The sequence below is a fragment of the Tyto alba genome, unplaced genomic scaffold (genome assembly GCF_018691265.1).
Source record: "Tyto alba isolate M040663 unplaced genomic scaffold, T.alba_DEE_v4.0 Super-Scaffold_1000006, whole genome shotgun sequence".
Classification (NCBI taxonomy): domain Eukaryota; kingdom Metazoa; phylum Chordata; class Aves; order Strigiformes; family Tytonidae; genus Tyto; species Tyto alba.
The window spans coordinates 20,856,625-20,878,103 of NW_024881272.1; the positions used below are offsets into that span (position 1 = coordinate 20,856,625).

General features: G+C 36.9%; 1 protein-coding gene across 1 annotated transcript in view; it reads right to left on the reverse strand.

The window, feature by feature from the left end:
* The window catches only part of ADGRL2 (adhesion G protein-coupled receptor L2), a 395,600-nt gene that overhangs the window by 206,198 nt on the left and 167,923 nt on the right, over positions 1–21,479 (reverse strand). The gene's annotated exons all lie outside the window — the stretch shown is intronic.

A 21,479-nucleotide genomic window follows, 5' to 3' on the forward strand; every position in this document is an offset into this window, starting at 1 on the left:
TAAGGAACAGCGTTTTTAGTGTTGCTGCTATTTTGTTATTCATCATATAATTAATCAGTGAAACTCATTGCTGCAGTAAAATACTAAGATAAATTGATTGCAAACAGGATTAGTCACGCATGGCTAAGAACAGCATACTGATTAAAAACTGGATAGGACAATATACAACTTCCATTTCTCGGGCTACTGGTTTTGATGCCTCAAAATAATGCTGTCAACTGTAAAGTCCAGAAAAAAAAGCCTTGTACTGGCAATTTTTGGGTAGGAAATAAAAAGCTACACATGGTCTTTTGTCATTGTCTCCAAAAGCTACAAAACATTGCACAAAAGGGCTAATTTTGTTATGACAATTTCTATAATACATTTGCCTATAAGCTGATTTTTCTAATTGAGAATAGTGACAATATATAATAAGTAAATAAAACATTAAATTGAAAAGCAAGAGTGAGTTGTAGCTGGTGTCTACAATAAATGAAGCTCAAATCCTACTGTTATGTTTCTGACAACTTTAATAATAATGGATCATCTTGTTTTAGTTGCACACTGGGAGTGGACTACAAGGTATGTCACCCACACAAGTGACTAATACGTTATGCTTATCATTTAAGAAGCAGAACTATCTGAATTCTGCTCGCTAACCATAGGGCAGTGCAAATTACCCTGACAGCACTGTGTGTTCTTTCTATACCTTGCTTACAGGTCAGGATTGCTTAGTCCCAATGTATTAATAAGTAAGTGCAAGTATTTCAACAATCAGCATTTTAGAATTTGCATGCAAACTCTCATGCTGTGTAATTATACACAGTGCTGGCACTCAAATTAATTAAAGCTGATTCCTCTGTAACTGCAAACTGGTCATATCCCCAGACTTGCTCTAGTATGAAGTCATCACCCTATATTCAACATGACACTTTATGTCCCTAGCATTCTTAGCAATGCTAATATGCAACAACTGTAAATTAGGCAATATTTTAAAGAGCAGCTGACAACCGCTGGTTAGTTGTTGAGTTCCCCCCCTTACACTTTCCACATAAAAGTAAAAAACCAGTTATTTCCATTGTGTTTGTTTTGTAATTATCTCAACTAACAATGTAAACAAATTACATGCATTGTTTCAACAGATACTCGCCTATGTTTGATTAGGGGTTACAGAAAACTTACAAAACACAAAACCCAACAACAACATCAACAGTGTTTGTTTGATGCTAACATACAATTAGTCTCTGACAATTTCAATGTTAATTTAAAAAGTCCTTCTCTTTCTCTTTTTCCTTGAAATGCCTTTTTATTTTTAAAAGGCATGCTCTTGCTGATCAAGAATAGGGAACTGGGGAGGCAGAGCAGAAGAGCTGACAGTTAGATTTCAGGAATCCTCATCAAATAGAGTGGAACTGTAGCAGAGACAGTTCTTTGCAGCACAGATCCATAAATGCTGACTGGGGCAGTGCTGAGTTCCAGCCTTTTTCACAATAAAGTCATCTGCTCTGGTTTTATAATTCAGCTGAAAGAAGTCCTTTCTTAATACAATTTTTCAGCAGAGATCTCCTCTGAGAAATTAAAATATTATGGTGATCTTTTATCTCACAAATAGGTCTGCAATAGGACCATTCTCCTATAACCATCAAAACCAGAAAAAAATATAATCAAGCCCATTGGTATTTTGCACTTACATTTCATACAGAATGCTTCTTCAACTACAGAACTAAAGTACTCCCAGAGAGTTTATGATTTTATTTTCTTGGAGCCACAGACTGCTCTTGGTGCAGAGCCACTCCCTGAGAGCTTCTCCTACTTGTACCAGTAGATTTACCATAGGAAGGGACACCACCAGTTTAAAAAAATGATCTAACTCTCCCACTAAACTAGAAAACACACTCCCAAGTAGGATCAGATCTTTTTCTTCACATAAGATGTCCCTAGGTAAAAGCAGAGTCAATTCCTTCAAAATATGACAAAAGAGAAATGCACAAGTGGATATCTTGATAAAGTAGCTGATGTCGTCCAAAAAAGAACAATGAAAAAGGATATTCCCCCCATTAGTGCTACCGTGATCACTAGTTCTTTGCAGCATTGCATTTACTGATTACTTTTGTCCTTGTCAACAATTTTAAGGAGGGATATGGTCTTTTAAAATTATTTTTATTGGGAGGTGCTGGGAAAAAGTCTATGACACACCATTATTTTTGTAAAGCAGAAGGTCTAACTTCCCCAGACAGTTATTTGCCAAATACAGTTAACTGTGGCAGTAATGACAAAAGACTTGGTTCGATATAGTGCCAGTGCATCACTTGAAAAGGGTTACCCTGATTTACACTGGAAAACATTGGTTAAGAAGGAGGACTTCTGTATGCTAACAATATTAATCAGCATAGTAACTTATCTTCCCTCAGTTGATACAGAAAGTGTTGAAATACCATGAGGAAAGAAAAATCCACTTTCTTTAGCATGAATTGAAACACCATTGTGGCTGTTACACTCATCCATTCAGCTGGATTTGAGGTCCATCTCCATCACTTATAAAAAAATAGAAATCAGAACAAGATGTATCAGCTCAAATTGCTTTGACATAGTAAAACCATGGAAATGCTAGCAAGACGTATTATGGTTCAAGAGAAACTGAATACCTGAGAAATATAGGGGGATAATTAGTGACTTGGCAAATATTTGCAGAATCAGTTGAGTTTAAACAATAAGAATATCTAAAATTCCTTTGATAATGTTTTAAATTTTAGCAATGGCCATATATTCTGTGAATCCTCATTAAATTAAAGAAACGCTGAAACTAGCCAAAGACAAAAACTATCCCCAGGTCATATCTTTCTAAATGTTGGCTTCTTTTCAAATGCTACAGTATATTCACACTGTTCTTTTCCCTACTTGGACATGCCAGGCCCAAAGACTTGTCTATATTGAGAATCATCCTTAACAGCATTAATGCAGTTCAGATAGGACTAGAAACAAACATTATTTTGTGGAGTTTCTTGTTTATTATAGCATGGCAATAATATTTTTTGAGCCATGTCTACAGTGCTAAACTATACAGGCTTAAGTACCAACATTGCTGGTACTCAACTGAGAGAGTAAACCTTTTTACGCATGTAGCTGGAGTTTGCTCTTAGGGAAGGTATAAATCAATACCAAAAAAAGGTAGACTAAGGGGAATTATTGTACAACTTTCCTTCTTTAACTCTGGGGATATCATTCTTGGTGGTTTTGAAAGCTCAGTTTTATGGTACTGGCTATAAATGCTATAATCTCCATTAAATATTTTAGAAGATGACATTCAGATTCAGTGACAAATTGGCCCTACAACTGGGGCAACACAATTTCAGTGGCAGCATAAGGACAGGATTTTGACCACAAAATCCTTCCTGGGGTACTATTGCTTTCTTAAAAATACCAGTGAACTCATGTCCTTAGTCTGCTAATTTTTGCCAGGTCTTTCTTCACAAACCTCCATAAACAGGATCACTTCAGGGTGGATGCTCCGATTAGCACACACCTCATTCATAGCCAGGTGCAATTTCATGAGTTGGAATAGACAGGAATAAGACTAGAGGTCCATCACTGATGCCCAGACCTCTCTGCTAACCCATCACACAGGCTCTGTACATACAGACAAGGGAGGTGACAGATGCCACTCATCAAAATATGCCTTCAGTTATAGGGACCTCTTCTATTCTGATGTCTGGAAGACCTCTTGTAAGTACTAAAATAAGGTGAGATTTAAGATAAGATGAGCTCTGTTCACCATCTCTGAGCTTCACTGGCATGTCACTACCAATCCATTTCATACTAGAATTACTTGGAGAGAAGTCAACAATCTGTGTCATTATGCTCCAGAGTGTGCTGTATTGCTGAGGTGGCTGAGCCATTTGAAAAAAAAAGATAAGCACTATGGGACCATTGGATAAAAAGTATTAAGTTGTTATCACTGTTATGAAGAAATAAATAGGTCATCACTGAATTGATTAAGTAAACTATTGTCCTTCTCAGGAATTATTTAGATATGCCATGTCTGTCTGGAGCAAAAGAAAAGATCTCTGAATATAGACCTTTAATGAGTCCATCTAATTGTTAATGGAAGAATAGCTTATGCTTCTTGAGAAATTACCAAAAACTTTGGAGACAAATTATCATTTCTTTTTGTTCATTAAAAGAGTTTGGAAGGCAAGGTCTATATAGTCAACGGTAATAAGTGTATGAAGTCCCCAAAAGAATGCTTGGAAATAACAATACACGAAACAAAAGTTCTTTGTTGGATCCAGCTCCTGTCCACTCAGTTAATTTTAAAAGAACTATTAGAAATGAAGAGTTGGAGAGCTGCATATTTTCTAATCCAGTAGCCATGATTTCCTTACAGGTGATAATGTGACCTAGAGAACAACTGTTTTTTCTGTGGTAGACTTGAAAAACCTTACATTGGACTAACTTTACAGTGAAAAAGTTTAAATAAGTGAGATGCATAAAGTTAACCTGAGGCATAAATATCACAGTTAATGCCATCTGAAAAGAACAACCAAGAACAACCAGATACAGCATGTGTGCGACCAACAACTCCACAGTCTACCACATTAAGAAATGTGGAACATAGGCCTGGAAAGGGCCCTTAGGTTTTCAAGGTAATAAACTGAAAACCTCAATATATCTTGTACATTAATCCAAATTGTGGAAGTCCAGGAAAAAAGTATTATAGCAAAATAGCCTTTATAGCCAAATAATATACTATTTACCCCATGGACACTATGGGATTACTGTAGTGTGACATGTATAAACCAAGAAGTTTCATAACAACTGATGAAAAGGTCACCAGCTATTGATCATTCAGTTAATCAGGATTTCTGCTGAGCTTAAAGCATAAACTGATGAAAAATAAATGAATGAGATTTATTATACTGAATTTATTTTACCAATTTGACTAAAAGCAGCGAGTTACAGCTTAGCTTTTATCTTCTGATTCATTTCCATGTTTTGCAGCTCAAGAATCAAAAACTCTACAAAAAGTTAACTTCAGAGTCCTGATAAGAGACTGATGAAGCTGACAGAGAAATTGTTGAGACTGATTCTGCAGCTCACTCTTTGTGACTGAGCAGATGTATTTCTAAATTTTCCTTCCCATCATTTACCAGCTCCTTCTCCACTATATTTAGGATTGAATGTGCATTTTCTGAACATTTTCCATGCTGTTGGGTTTGTTCCACATTTGAGAATCAGTAGGTCAAATGTGCTGCAGACTATTTTGCTAGACTTGTTAAAATCAAATCAAAACTGTATGATTAACGATATGAATCATCTGTGTTGTTTTTTATTTTAAACAGGAAAGTAAACAAGTACTTGTCTAAAGCTCCACCTGCTTTGCTGCTGTTATGGTGCTGTGCATATCAGAGAAAACAATTCCCCCTTCTCAAGGCTGAACTAAAATTAGGCTCCACCTGCAAGATGTTAGTGAAATCTTACACAGCTGCATTCCAGAGACAAGTTCCACAGATTGCTTTTGGAAAGCACTGTGCATTTCTGGCAAAATCAAAATCAAACTTGTTAGCTTTTTTTTGCCTAACTTTTCAAAAATGTATTATTAATGATAAATGTAATTATTATCACACTAATCATGCTGATAAGTAATCTCAAAAATAGATCCATTTAAAATGTAATTTTACACCCACATCCCACTGTATTTAACCACTTCTTTGCAAATGCAGGCAGTAATCATAATAATACTTAGCACTTAGACAGCACTTTATTCATTTATAGACACTTCTGTGGCACTCATCACCAGAGTAACTTTATTTTCTTTATTATGTCTTCAAAGTGCTGCACTGACATTAACAAATTAATCCTCACAGTACTTCAGTGAGAAAGGAATAAGTATGATCATGCACTATTTACTAAGCAAAACTCTACTCTTATCCGCCCTCAATAGCCTTTTACTCACTAACAGAGTGAGCAGGAACATTAGAACATAGAACACAAGAACTACTAAGAGCTATCAAAAAAATATTCCAATTCCAACAGAGAACATTGCTGTTGACTTCAGTAGTACAAGGGCCTAAATATATATTCCTACCCTTTTCCACAATGCTTCTTTCTGACAAGTGAATGCTAAATATTCCAACGTATGGAATTGTTGAAGGTGTCTGCACACCTTTAAACACAATAAACCCAAACTGAATCAGTATTTCATTTAGCCAATGGGACTGAGCTATATAGACTTTATGCTTCCAGAGGTGATGGGGTTTTAAAATCTTCATTTAAAAATAGAGTTAGTGCATATTGAAGACTAAGTGAAATTTGTGTCGGTTTTCATTTGCTACGTTTATAGAAACACAATTGTTTATATGTGACTTTTAGTAACAATTTAAATGTAAAGTGGATTAACTAGATGTGAGTCAGTTAATACAGTAAACACAAGATGAAAACTGATACAGACTTGTTATGCATTTGATAGCTCCTATGCAGATAAAATTTAATAAATGAGAAAATATATTATCAAAATAAGGCTCTGGGATGTACAGTAGCATTAACCAGTTGCAACACAATGTAATTAATACCTGTAACTCAGGACAGACCCACAATAGATAGTTAATGTCAGAATTTATTTTACATGCTAAGATATTATAACATAAAAATAATCGAATCAAAATGGGCTACCAACCACAGTGCATGAGTAAACATTTTGTTTACTGTGCTTCCCAATTGTTACTGTCAAAAAAGAAATATAATAGGTGGTTTAACTTTCAGCTCCTAGATAGTGAACTCCTCTCTCTTTCCACACTACAGGCCATTAAATACTTGACGGCCCCCTGAGACCAAGTAATTCTAGTGCACAGTATAACAAAAGAGTCAGTACACTGGCGGTGTGGGAGTGGACTGGGGCACTTAGATAAGTTTCATTCATTGCAGTAGCCCAAGGGAACAGTGCATCAAGCCAGCTGCACCGGCTCAGTTCATCCTGTAACTTTATACTATTTTCCCTCTAAGTCACTACTAATCCCTCGGGTTTACATGTTTTTTTGGGCGGCATCAGAGAAAAGCAGTGTGAAATTGCCTGAAAGCCTCTTTATAAATAAGACTTATGATATAGACCAGTTCTGTTGTTGAAAGACTGAAAGAAATGCCCTTGAGGATCACAAGAACCATTTTACAAGTCTCCCATTGTGATATTTTTTTGTCTCTGTCTAATGACTGATAAATTAAAACAAACAAACAAAAAAACAACAAAACCAAACCAAAAAAACAACAACAACCATTCCCATCTTCCTCTTTTAATTTAAATCTGTCTGGTTTGCTTTTGTTCAGCTAACAACAATATATCCAATACAAAATATCCTTTGCTTAGATATCTTGGCTATCTTGTTACTAACAAATTGCCTCTTTTTCAAGAGTTGTCTTACTCCCTGGAAAGTTTTAATGCCCTGGGACAAATTCTCACCTGGCCGTGTGGGTGTGGCTGTACTGAAGGCAAGAGGAGGTGAATTCACTAACACCAGGTCTGGATTTTAGTACCATCTTGTTGACTCTTCCAGCAGCCATGGTGCCTGGTTGCTAATGATAGTTCACAAATTAGTACCATATGACATACATCCATAATGTGAACCAAACATGCTGAGTACTAGTTGTCTTACCTTTGTGGGATTGTGTTTGGAAAATTTGCCTTCTCAAGCTTCACTTTTGGGGAAACTTAGTGTAGTGCAGTTGCTGATTATACCACAGCCTTCAGTACTCTAATAGTAACATTTGGAATCAGTCATTAGATGATGTAATGTTCTCTGCTTATAAAATAATTAATAATAAAAATCCCTATTTCTGAACACACAGTTTCTATTTATTTAGCATTCATTTTATTTTGGGGAGGGAAAAAATATGTCACAGAGATAATTATATCTTATGTCAATCTACTTCAAGTACAATGCTTTTTTCTTCTTATTAACATTGGTTATGGCATTTGAACCACACTGAAACAATTGTAAGTTGGCTTACTGGCTTTCCACTAAGTGAAGTTTAAAACATTAATCTTCGAATGACAACTTTTTTCTTCAGTTCTGGTTGAAGATCTTGACAAATATATTTGCCTTTTAACTGTAGTAAGTGAATTATTAGTTTCAAGACACTTTCATTTGTTTAGTGGAAAAAAAAATACATATCCAAAACTATACCTGTATCTATACCCATCTATTTGGTACCAGAAACCTTGAGAGGAAATTAAGTGATGCTTAGGACAGATTTATCCTTTAGACAGAAATATGGATGAAACAGGCACAAAACTATGTCTGTGTTGTTGGTTCACTGATTAATTTGCTATTGTTTCTGTGATTAACAGCATCAACTCATTTATATTGAAATTTACAAAGCTCCTCAGCAGACAAGTTGAGAAGCTTTTTGATAATAATTTTCTTGCTAAAGCCAGTGACAAAGATCCTATCTAATGGGGTCAGTTCAAGGCCCTGAAAAGCAGAAAGAGAGCGGAACTGGTAAGTGAAAAATTAATACTTTTGTCCCAAATAAATTACCTAAGAGTACTTGCTTCAGAATTGCTCTATATTCTCTCACAAGTTTCAATCTATATGGCACAGTATGAAATAGAAAAGAACTAATTAGTGCGAGTGGATATAACTAGAAGGCAGAATGACAAAAATCAGTAAATTTCTATATTTTCTGCATAATGGATCCTCTCATCATAACCGGGACAGATGTTTATTTAATGGATGAGCATATCTCTGAAAGCTATGTTGTTTTCTGTATGTCAGGAAGTGTTCAAAAATCAGTCATTGTGTAGTAAATGTTTGGACAATTCAAGCAACAGAACATTTTTCCATGGTTGTCTGTTTACCAGCATCTTTCATCCTTGCTACACAAAAAACACCTGTTAACTTATGTAAGCTGTTCTTTAGGGAAGGTGTTCTCCTGCTTGGACTCAAATACTTTTGGGTTTGCCTGAAGAATTCTGTGAAAATGAAAGATAATTTTAAAAATCATATCTAGTTTTATGGGACTTAGCAGTTAAAAAATGTGATGGTACATTAGTGAGCTTTACTCCTACTTCTGGTAGAATCAATCATTACAAAGCAACCATTACTGTTTACTTTTATTCTCCCTTTTGTGCATGAGATTTTCTGAAAGACGTGTTATTTCATGCCATATACCTGTCCTGAAAACAGTGGAGGAAGAGAACAATGGCATGTCCTCGAGTGCTTTGTTTATCACAGCATTTTTTCAAGCAGCAGTGTGTTTCTATATGGCAGAAGTTGCTTTTGACATGTAGATCAAGCAAGATGGTCAATACAGAGTCTTCCCTTTCGGGGCATTCCAGTCATTCCACAGCCTCTCCTTTCAGTATCTCTAGCCCTTGGTTTCCTTTTGTAACTCAGTGTCTTACCATTGCCCCTTTGGTACAAATTCCTTAGCAATGACATTTTCTGAATTTGATCTCTTAAGCAGAGTTTCTTCCTTTCCTTTCCTTTCCAAAAGATTTTGTGGCCAAATCTTTACTCTAACTTTCTCTTTCTGACAAGTAGCTGTTCTCAGATGCTCTACTAAACTGCAATTTGGTACAAAGTTTTTTTTAAGCTGAGAGTGAATGAGGAGAATAGTAAATCTGGATTGTACTGCCTCGACAATATGCCATGGCCTTTTCTCAGGGGAGAAGAATAGGGAGGGAAACTTTGGGCCTATTCATTAGTCTGACTGATATTTTTTTCTTAGTTGACAGCTAGCACTGAGAGTACTTCAAAGGTATTAGATAAAGAAGGAGCAGAGGGCCAGCACATCCATTAAATCCATTTATTTAATAAACCATAAAAAGCTTCAGAGCATGAGTGAGATGTCTACAAGTGCACTGAGCCAGCTTTCTCTCCAACCTTTTACTACCACTGTTTGGGATCGGCAAGAACTGGAAAATATAAATTGTTTGAGAATAGCCACAGTTTGACCTGAATAAGCAACAATGATTATTTATAGCAATCTGTATAGCAAGACAAGAAGGCCCAGGTTTAATAAAAAACAGCTAGATTTTCTTGAGCCAGCAATAAGCAGACTTCTAGGGAGTCCAACACAAGTTTGACATCAGTATCTAACATGTATGTAACATCCTCCATAGCAACAGTCATAAGCAGGCTTGGCACAGAGCTCTCACAATGTAGCTGTACTAGATCAAAACTAGATTAACTTGGCTTTAGTCTCTTATTTCTTGAGAGTCACCTCTGGCACTTGCATCAGCATTCACATTCCCTTCAGCCCCTTGGTAATTACAGATTCCTTGAGGCTAAATGGATATTGGAAGCATATGTAAACCCACTTGAAGATCTAGGTCAAATAAGCCTTTGATGAAATGATGGGAACCAAATTGGTGCCAAATCCAAACCTTCTAACTTTCTAGAGAACCTTCAGGTGCTGAATTTGTGGCCTGAAAATATTTACTGTAGATAACTTATCAAAAACTATATATGAGTTTTCTTGGTATCTTGTCTAGTGTACTACTGTGGCAAATGATATTACAGGTCAGTTTAGGGTCAAGCAGAAGAGCTCTAGTTTTCTTTTGAAGCTCACCTTGAAAACTTACTACTGAGTACATAGTAAATCCAAGACATGGTCATACATGCTTCATGTAATCAGAAAGCCTGACTGTCATCTACCAGCTGTTACCAACTGTTCTGCCACAGGTGTAGGTCAGTAGGGTCATTCACTCCACAGAAATATATCTGCAACTTCAATACTGAACTAATGCTGACCAGTAACTGGCAAGGAGGGGTTGTTTGGTGTTGCTGTCCTAGTTATCATTTATTTTGTTATCTTTTATATATTTTCTTTTCAGACTAACTGGGTGCTTTCATCTTGGCTGAGGTGTGCCAGTTGGTTATGCTTCATACCACAATTTTTTTAGTTTGTTTTAATTCAACTGCTTTAAAATCCTTTGCTGTGTTGGCAATATTCCCCAGGTATATTCTGATACTTTTCTGAGAGGTCTTTCATTGTAATATATCAGCTGGTTTTGAAATTGTCACTCTTAGATAAAGAGGTAAAGATCATACCTGAAATTATGATGCACAATCTACACTTCACACATGACTCAGGAGTTCTGTTTGGCTTTTTAGAGGAGAACAAATCTGTGGCTTTAATTTTGCAAGGTTCTGTGCACTCTCCAGAGTGCTGGTAGCAACTGTTAACTGCCAAATGCTATTTCCAGGATTGTACCTCCATTAATCATTGTGCAGGTGCATGAAGAAAAAATGGTTTTCTGGCATGATAACATGTTCACTTCAAGAAGCTGAAGTTAGACAAAACAGCTATAGTGATGTTAAGTCTATTCAAGATGAAGCAGCAAAAAAAAATCAGTGCTTTCCTTATGAAAAGAACAAAATCATTTGTGACAGAATTATTTCAAGTTTTAGGATTTTCATAAACAGTTCCAGCATTTATAAAAGAGACCACAGAAAGTACTGTACTTTTACCATAAAACATTCTCAGGTGTTCATAGTGCTCACTATGGTCGTAGTCTCAGATTTATATTTTGCAGGTGTTATTTTCCCAGCCAGGTCTGAAAACTGGATATTATTTTTCTCAGCGTAACTATGAAAAACTGAATAGCTGTCATCAACACTGGAAAAAACAGCCAAAAATCCAACTGTATGGATCACATAATGTGGATGGTTTATATAAGGTAACAGCAATCTTCCATAAAGGTTTGTATAGACAAGTCATCCAGGTTACTCTGAAGCAAACATCCCATTAATTGTCCATATGGTCATCACAGAATCATAGAATGGTTTGGGTTGGAAAGGATCTTAAAGATCATCCAGTTCCAACCCCCCTGCCATGGGCAGGGACACCTTCCACTAGACCAGGTTGCTCAAAGCCCCGTCCAACCTGATCTTGAACCCTGCCAGGGAGGGGGCAGCCACAGCTTCACTGGGCAACCTGTGCCAGGGTCTCACTACCCTCACAGTAAAGAATTTCTTCCTGATATCTAATCTAAATCTACCCTCTTTCAGTTTAAAATCGTTACATCTTGTCCTATCCCTTCACTCCATGATAAGGAGTCCCACACCACCTTTCCCGTAGCCCCTTTTAAGTACTGGCTTCTAGAAGGTCTCCCTAGAGCCTTCTCTTCTCTGGGCTGAACAACCCCAACTCTCTCAGTCTGTCCTCATAACAGATGTGCTCGAGCCCCCTGAGCATCTTCGTGGCCTCCTTTGGACCTCTCAAGCAGGTCTGTGTCCTTCTTACACTGGGGAACCCAGAGCTGGACACAGCACTGCAGGTGGGGTCTCACGAGAGCGGAGTAGAGAGGGAGAATCACTGGCCATGCTTGCCTTGATGCAGCCCAGGATACAGTTTGCTTTCTGGGTGTCAAGTGTACATCGCTGGCTTATAGTCACTTTTCCATCCACTAATACCTCCAAGTCCTTCTCTGCAGGGTTGCTCTCAATCTACTCATCACCCAGCCTGTATCTGTGCATGGAATTCCTCCAAAGTATGTGCAGGACCTTGCACTTGGTGTTGTTGAATTTCATGAGGTTTGCGTGGACCCACTTCTCAAGCCTGTTAAGGTTCCTCTGGATGGTAACCCTTTCCTCCGGCACACAGCTTGGTGTGATGGGAAAACCCAATGAGGGTGCCCTCAATCCCACTGTCCATGTCACCAACAAAGATGTTAAACAGGACTGGTCCCAACACCAACCCCTGAGGAATGCCACTCATCACTGCTCTCCACTTGGCCATCAAGCTGTTCATCGCAACTCTTTGAGTGCAACCATCCAGCCAATTCCTTATCCATTGAAAGGTTGTGTGCCTGTAAAAAAGTACGCAACTTAATATACAATTCTGGGGTGTTAACCACTGTATGCGTGTAGGTATAACCCAAATAATCTTGATCAGATGGCTTTTGACATGCTAGCAAGTCTTCTTGCCTTTCATGAACATATCATGTAAGTTTACCATAGGCTAACATTTATCATAAAGCTTCCAGTAAAGTCTGTACTGGTATTAACTGATATAATATCCTGTAAACTGAATATTGTACTGGATGGGATGCGCAAAATTGGAAAAATGTTGGAAATTGCTGAGATATGACTTCAGACAAAACCTTCTCCTGAGAACACAATAAGCACAAAGAGACCTCTTGTGCTTGTTCCCTATTTTTGCATTAGTCATTGGAGCTGGCCTGACTGCTCATGTAATGTCTTGTAAAGAGGCTTCCCTAATCAAAACCTTCTCTGGAGGAACTGTGCTTGCCTTTGGCATATGCCACCAGTAAATTTTCTGTCACTGTCGGGCACTTTGAATCTGACACTACAGAGTGTATCTGAAGGACAAGACTCTAGTCCTGAATGAATATTCTCTAATTTATATCTAATATTTTCATTCAATACTGTTTTTTTAGATTTCAATTGGATTCTCTTCAATTTTCAAAACCTAATTTGTTTGCTGTAAAAAAAAAGATGCACATTAAATAGTTTTGTTAAATGTCAGTTCCCTGCAGCAGTTCATGCCTAACATTAGTAGTTAAATGTGTAGCACCAGCATTGTTCAGCCTGTGTAAAGAATATTCAGAGCTTAAAGTGATTTGGAGAGGGAAATTTCAAAGGTGACAGCTGTTCATATCTCATCAAAAACTCCACTGCTCTTCTGTTCCATGAAATTTTCACTCTTACCTTGACTGTAATATATACTCTGGAAATCTGCTGTGTCTCAAAATTCCACTGAAACACCTCACGAGAGTCCTTACAAAAATATTCTGCTACATCATGGATGCTATATTAATATGTAGAAGAGAAAAACACAGAAGACCATTGTCAGATACTGTAAACTATAAGTGAGCTGACTGATTTCTCCTAAGGTGAGTTATGATAAGCCTGAAATCTACTTTTTTTTCCCTCCATTTCAAGTTTTTTAAAACATTAATTATTAAGTGGATTTAATTTTTCAGTCTTACTACCATGATGTGAAGAAAGTTCACAAACAAAGAAATAATCTGGAGCCCACTAATTGTCCACAAGCATGGAAACTAATTTCAAATGTACCTGCAAGTGCCACAGGTGATTGCTGTGAAGTGGAATGTCTCATTCTTAATCCAAGCTACAGCATTATTCGCGTTGGGTCAGTCTAATGGAAGAAAATTCTCTTTTCTCTTTCTTTAGTTTTTGGTTTGTTTTTTTTTTTTTTTTTTTTTTTTTTTTCCTCCTTACTGCTGCTGACAGCATACAAAATCGTATCTATTTTCTGAAGGGTCACACTCCAACTCTGCTGTCTTATAAAAGTAGCTTTCACCAATGGTCTCCTACCTTTGAGCCTGAATTCTATCTCAGAATGAAAATGTAAGTAATGTATTTCCATATAGCTGTATGTGTCACTTACACTGATGTTAGAAAATTATGATTTAAAAATAAGATTGAGAAGTACCTTTATGACTCATCTAGTCCTACCCTCTTCCCAAGGTGGGATCAGATATGCCTTCTGTAACTGTCAACAGACGTTCAACCAATCTGTTTTTAAAGAATTTTCGTAATGGAGATTCCACAGGCAATATAATGCAACACTTCCATAGCTCTCACTGAGACAATTTTCCCCAATACCTAATCTGACCCTTCCTTCATGAAATGCATTACACACACTTGAAAGAGATAAAGACTTTCTTTCTCATGTTTGATGCTCTTTGTCATGTCTTCCCCTCAGTTTTTGGTATCACAGCATGGCTATCTTATAATAAATATTTAGAACTAATTTTCAAAGGCTTAAAAGCTACTTCTCAAACAAAACAGACCAAAATTAATATAGCTTTGAATGCACTTATCGTATCACACCATTTCTTCTCACAGGTAAAGTGCTTAGCAGATATAGTACTTAACTATAATAATGCATAATTTTTTGACACCTGTAATTGACATCTTGGGACAATGTTTAGGCAATAAATTTACAAGCACATACTGAAGAGACTAAACTGGGAGTACCATTATAATAACCCTTAAGTGTTCTAGTCTGCTTTTATAATGAAAAATTGAAAAATTCTATGTGGAATTTTCTGAAGGAAACAAAGAAAGATTAAGAACAACTTTTTTTCAAGCAAAACTATGTGCAGAGAAGCACGGCACTGAGGGAGTTATTGCCCTTCTCTTGATGCATGAGTCAAAGTGAAGATTTTGGCTGAAATTGAGAAGCAGAGGGACTTAAGTTACAAAGGTGACAAACAGTGATTTTCCTGAGTTGAAGGAGATGAGACAGACTTCCATTTAAAAAAGGAAGTCTAGAGAAGTCCCTGATCACTGGAAACTGGCAAACAAGATTCAGAAACTTACTTTCTATTCTCTTCCAGACTACAAAGCAGATTTAAGGCAGTATACATTTTCTGAACAAATAAATACACCTGATAGAAGAAAACAAAGGGAGAGTAAGAGCTATGGAAAACCTAGACAGGTAAAACCTAGTAGCTCTCAAACACTTTAAAAGTGTTTATTCTCTGATGATTAAAATCCTTATAGCTCCTTTAATGTCAATAGATATTAGCTGTGGATTGCCCTGAGGATCAATTCCTGATACTGTTGAAATCAATGGCAGACTCAGATCTGAGGGGAAATATTCTTTACTTATTCATAATTGAAGCATATTTCCCATTGATTTGAAAATTCCTAATGAAGATAACCAGCCATATGTTCAGGTAAAGTACTAACAATGACCATAAAAATGGACCCTGCAAGATACTAGAAAACACATAATAAATATAGAACGAACATTCTAACCATCCATGATCCAAATGAAGATGGAATCCAAAAAAAAAAATAAAATTAAGGTGAATCAATCACTTGCATGTCATTTGGATTTATATTTTTATTAAAAATATTTACCTCTACAAGCTTTGGAGACAGAGCTTTTCTGTATTAATGTGTGTTCTTAAAATCAAAATCTAGAATAAAAAGTTTTACATCTGAAATACTAACTGGAGATTTTTAACATCAGAAATATCTCATATAATAAATCAGACTGATCAGGAAGGTGATCAAAACCAAATTTAGTTAAGCATTAATTTTATTTATTCAAAACTAGACATTTCCTTGACATTCACTTACTGCATTGCACTGATTATTCAAATAACTTTTCACTTTCATGGGATGATGGCCTGGATTTACTAACAAAACACCTAAACACCTAATCTATTTAACCCATTTATTCTCACTCAGGTTTTATGCATACATTACTACCATGAAGGAGTAAGTGGCATCCGATAACAACTGACAAGAAATAAGGAAGCTACAGGGTAAAAAGTACTCACACAGTGTACTGTTTGCTGCTGAAAAGAGAACTGATGATGGACAAGAGACAGTCCCTGAAAGCTGTTTGGCCAATAGCAGCTGTTAGGCAGTAGTATAAAACAGCCTTTACATAAAATATGCATCTAGTGCAGAAGATCAAAAATTAAATATATGCAGGAACATAATTAAACGATTAATGGCCAAAGCTTCTACATAAAGGGAGAGATTTCCAGGGAGAAAAAAAAAAAAAAAGTGTGTTATAAGCATTTTTTAATGACTAGGCTTTAAAAACAATCTTGAAAACAGAAAAACAACAGTTCTCTTGTGTTGGAAAGATCACATTAAACAATTCCATGCTGGCTTTATCTGCCTTAAGAAATAGGAACAGGTTTTGCCTCTTTAACTTGCCAAGATGTGATTCTCAGCCATGTGGGAAGAACCATGAACCAGAGTTCCTTGGTTTCAACAGGTAGTTAAGGGAAAAGGTTCACTAATTTAAAGTAGTTCACAAATACAATGCATCTGAGTTCAACTGCCATACTTTCTCTTGTATTCTATATGTAAGCTCAAGTGGCTATTTTAATACTCTAGTATAATGAATTTTGGATCTTCTCTAAAGAAAATCAATGCATACTCCTCCCTCCTTCCCTCCTTCCCTCCCTCCCTCCTTCCCTCCCTCCTTCCCTCCCTTCCCTCCCTTCCCTCCCTCCTTCCCTCCCTCCTTCCCTCCCTTCCCTTCCTCCCTTCCTCCCTTCCTCCCTTCCTCCCTTCCTCCCTTCCTCCCTTCCTCCCTTCCTCCCTTCCTCCCTTCCTCCCTTCCTCCCTTCCTCCCTTCCTCCCTTCCTCCCTTCCTCCCTTCCTCCCTTCCTCCCTTCCTCCCTTCCTTCCTTCCTTCCTTCCTTCCTTCCTTCCTTCCTTCCTTCCTTCCTTCCTTCCTTCCTTCCTTCCTTCCTTCCTTCCTTCCTTCCTTCCTTCCTTCCTTCCTTCCTTCCTTCCTTCCTTCCTTCCTTCCTTCCTTCCTTCCTTCCCTTCTTCTTTCCCTTCTTCTTTCCCTTCTTCTTTCCCTTCTTCTTTCTTTCCCGTTTTCCTTTCTTTCTTTCTTTCCTTTCCTTGTTGTTTTTCTCCCACAAAGTCCTATCATGGCTTTTAGAAAATCTTTTATTTCTCATCATGGACAGATACAGAATTGAAATCCCCAATCTCTTGCATTATTTCCTTTTTAATAAGCCATTAGAAAAATAGATGCTGTCAGGGAAAAATAGTTAACTATATCTTTTGTGAGGAGTCTGAGTGGGTTAGCTGTAGTATAAAGTAGAGAACCTTTGGGATTCAGAATGGCCAAGCTGTCAGAGAGCTTCCAAACATTCTCTTTGGTAACAGATAGTAAGCTCTTCAGCTCAAACTGTGTTGTCATATGTTTTATTCATAAGCCATCATAAGGGCCGCCAAACAGATTATCATGTTTACATCAGGCCTCCTCAGAGAGATAAATTCTTTAATAGTTGAACTGGCAGGGTCAGTCAGTACAGAGATGCCTGCCGGGCAACCAAATAATAAATAAGAAAAAAGGAAAGAAAGAAAGAAGAAATGAAATCAAACATTGAACTGCTTAATTATGTCCTTCAGCAGTCACCAATCAATATATTTTATCTCTTGCTGAAAAGGTTATATTAAGGTTTCATCATTTTAGCGGCATTATCCTTTTTCTGTGAAGTGAGTAATTGCAGAGGTGCATGGAAAAAGCAGCGTTTAGAAAAGTATAACTTCATTGGAGCTGACAAACCTTTACAAATACTTATTTGTGATGTTGCATCTCTTTAGTGATTTGAGTTCCTTGTGTAATTGAAGTGCCACATGGAGTTTTCCTTTTGTTTGTTGCTGGAAGTAAATGTGTTTTAGCAGGCACAATCACACAGACCATTGCTATTTGTGCTAGAGACTCTAATTTTAAAGCTGGATATAAGATAAAACAGGTCCAGCGGCCACTACTTATCTATAGATGCATACTTTGTATTAAGGAGGTAATATATGTAAAACCAATATTAATGCATGTGGCATCTAAAGGGTGTAAAGATTAGCTTGATATTTACCGAGAATGCTCTCACTTTCCATTTTTATAGAAAATGTTGCTGCTAGCACCACTTAGATCTGAAATTGTACTCGACTGTCCCTTTTTTTCAAACCCTCCAGGTTCTCATGAAAATTTAGTTTTAAAACAGAGTAGATCTAAAATACCAACCCACTCTTGCTCATTCCTGCTGAAACATGTCTATAGCCTTCTCATATTCTGTTTAGGGAAATCTGCTTTTCTCTGTCCACCCTTCCCCATTCCAGCTTCTTTATTCCCTCTCCCAACAAATTTAAGGGCAGCTCTTGAAACCAACCTGCTGCCTTGACCTCATCATGTCTGGTGTTCTCCACTTTCTTCCTTGCCTTATTCCATCAAATTCAACTTTATACAACATTTTAAATGCACTGACTTTTTTTTTTTTTTATTCCGCTCTTGTGTTATTTCATCTACTTCTACAACGGTTGTGCCCACACTTCCTTTTGTGGCCTTCTCATATTTTAATTTGTTTTTAATTTTTCTCCTTCTAAGTTTGATATTGTCAACCTCCCTCAACCAGACAACTGCTCTGTACATCCTTTTGATGCTGCAAAAAGTTTAAGAGAATCAACTGATCAGATAGAGGTGTAGTAGAAACTTGGAGTTAAGATCGGATTAAAAGGTATTCCGGGAGTTAAGGTGTTTAACTACTATTTAAAAGTATTAGGTTCATTTGTATCCTGTGACACACAGTTTATGTAGATTCTTTATTCAGACACTTAGCCTTTTTGTACATTTGTCTCCTCTCCTAAAATGTGAAGAGCAGTACTTCCATCATGCACTGTTTTAAGAAAAATCCATCATAAAGTGAAGTGGACAACTACAATAATTTAAGTACCTCAAGACTTCTACCAAGCCTTGGGTTGTTTAGTTAAAAAAATGAAATATATCTGATTTGTGCACTGCACCTAATTTATTAATTTGGAACAGGAATTGCCTCTTAATTTTTGTAAAGCAGTATCAGAAACAAGAAAAAAATAAATAAACTGAAAAAGGAAGTTCATAGAAATAAAGGAAAATCAGAACTATGGGCTACCAGAATTACTGCCCTTTAGAAAGGAGATGTTTGACACATGCCTTTGGTCATGAGCAAGGAGGGAGGGAGATATTGGCTTGAAGATCTGTGAATATTAGGAAAATGAAGCAATGACATTCCAGTAACTAGAGCAAATGTTTGTAAATTGAAATACTGTTTTACTTTGGAGAGATCTGCTTATTAATTCACAAACAGCAGACGTACTTCATTGGTCATACAGTTTCTATTTCTCCATTATGCACAGATTCATGGCTCAGTACCTAACATGCTGGCAGATGAAAACATTTTGAAAAAAAATTTATTTTATACATTCTGTTGTGTTAAATTCAGTTACATGACATCCGATTAGGCTGTTGGAAGCTAGAGTGATGAATTGCAAGAAAACATGATGAGACACAACAAGCTGCAACAAATTTGGCCAGAGTATAAGAAATGTGCATGAGGCAGTGAGTTAAAAAGATACAAAGGTATGAATTCGAATAATCAACGACATCTAAGTGGCACACCACATAGTGTGAGGGGCAACACAAGAAAATTTGCTATTTCTTTGGTCCTGAGTTGTTCCATGTTGGGCTTATAACTTTGAATAAGTAATAGCTCATGAAGGCATCAAGCAATTGAACTAGCAGCTGGCAATTGGCAAGACATACAGAAGCTCTGATTCCTTCACTACATGTTGGGAGGAAGGATGCTTTATGGGGAGCATGAGGCTACCACTGTGACACCAAATTGAACAGGGCTTGTTGCCCTGAATCTTTCTCATATCGAAAAGATTGGTGAAATTGTGCTGCTGTGCATATCACAAAATGCATATCTATCCAAAAAAGTCAGCAAAATTTGGATTGTGTTTTCCCTCTCTGTTTGTGTTTCAGGCATTACAGTATATTTGGCGTATGAACAATACCTTGGACTTTTTTAGAGTGCAGTATGTTTAGCCTGACAGAGTATATGGAGCAAACACCTGCCTATTTGTAGAGAAAGTGGATTTAGGAATGATGGAATGGGCTCTTGTGGTGTGCTTTATTTAGTTTATTTATTTCTATTTACCAGTGAGGCAAAAGGCTTACAAACTTCAGCCTTTTCTGGTCTCTAAAGACAGGCATGGAATACTTTATAGGCAAGAGAAGGCATAACTGCTATATTTTTCTGTAATTTAAAGAAACTTAATCTTCAGAATTTTGTATATCATTTCAGACACTGAAAAATTTCATATTGCTTTTGGACCTGTTTCTCAAGCCAGTAAATAAATTTCTGTTACTATTCAGGGAAGTGGTGTAAAAGGAAGTGGAAGAACAGAGGAACCTTATTATATATTATTGTCAGAACTATTCAGGGGTTGTATTCAGATGAACCTTAAAGTCCCTTTCAACCCAAACCGCTCTATGATTCTATTATTTGAAGAAATACAGATGGAGTATTATAAAAACATGAAGCGAAATGTGGGAATGGGAAAAGAACCTTGCATGTTTGCATTTTTCTTTTTGCTACAGACATATTCAACTCTATTTTATAAATTCAGGACATCTGCCTTATTGTACTAGAAGACACATAAAAAAAAAGCTATGATGTAATCTCTTATACTCCACACAGCTAAGTTTTTTTTCTGTATTTTTAATGAAAGCATGGCACGTGACACTTTAAATTACTCACCCTCAGTATTTTACCTCTTTGCTACCAAATCATACCTTAAAAATACAAGCCAAAGTGGAAGGGAGATGGAAGAAGTGAGAAATGAGGACAGATTACAGCAAGAAGAGGAAAAATGTTGGAGGCGAGGATTTTCTCCAACTCTGTACACTTACAGTGATAGAACTAAAATATAACTTGTTTTGCACTCTTCATTCACTGAAAGGCATTGGGCTCCTGTTAGAGGAGTACTCTGTGCATACATAGGATGTGTTAGATTATGGGTAAAACTAACATGAATGATAAGTATTTCAGTAATAACAGAAGAATTCCAGCCTTTGGGATAACACGGTATTTTAGTTAGGCAAATACTGGAGAGGGGAAAGAGAGGGAAGGGGAAAGGAAATAACCAAACTTATAAATCCAAAGGGTTAGTTCAACAACTTCAATACCTACCTCAACTTTCCCTTTT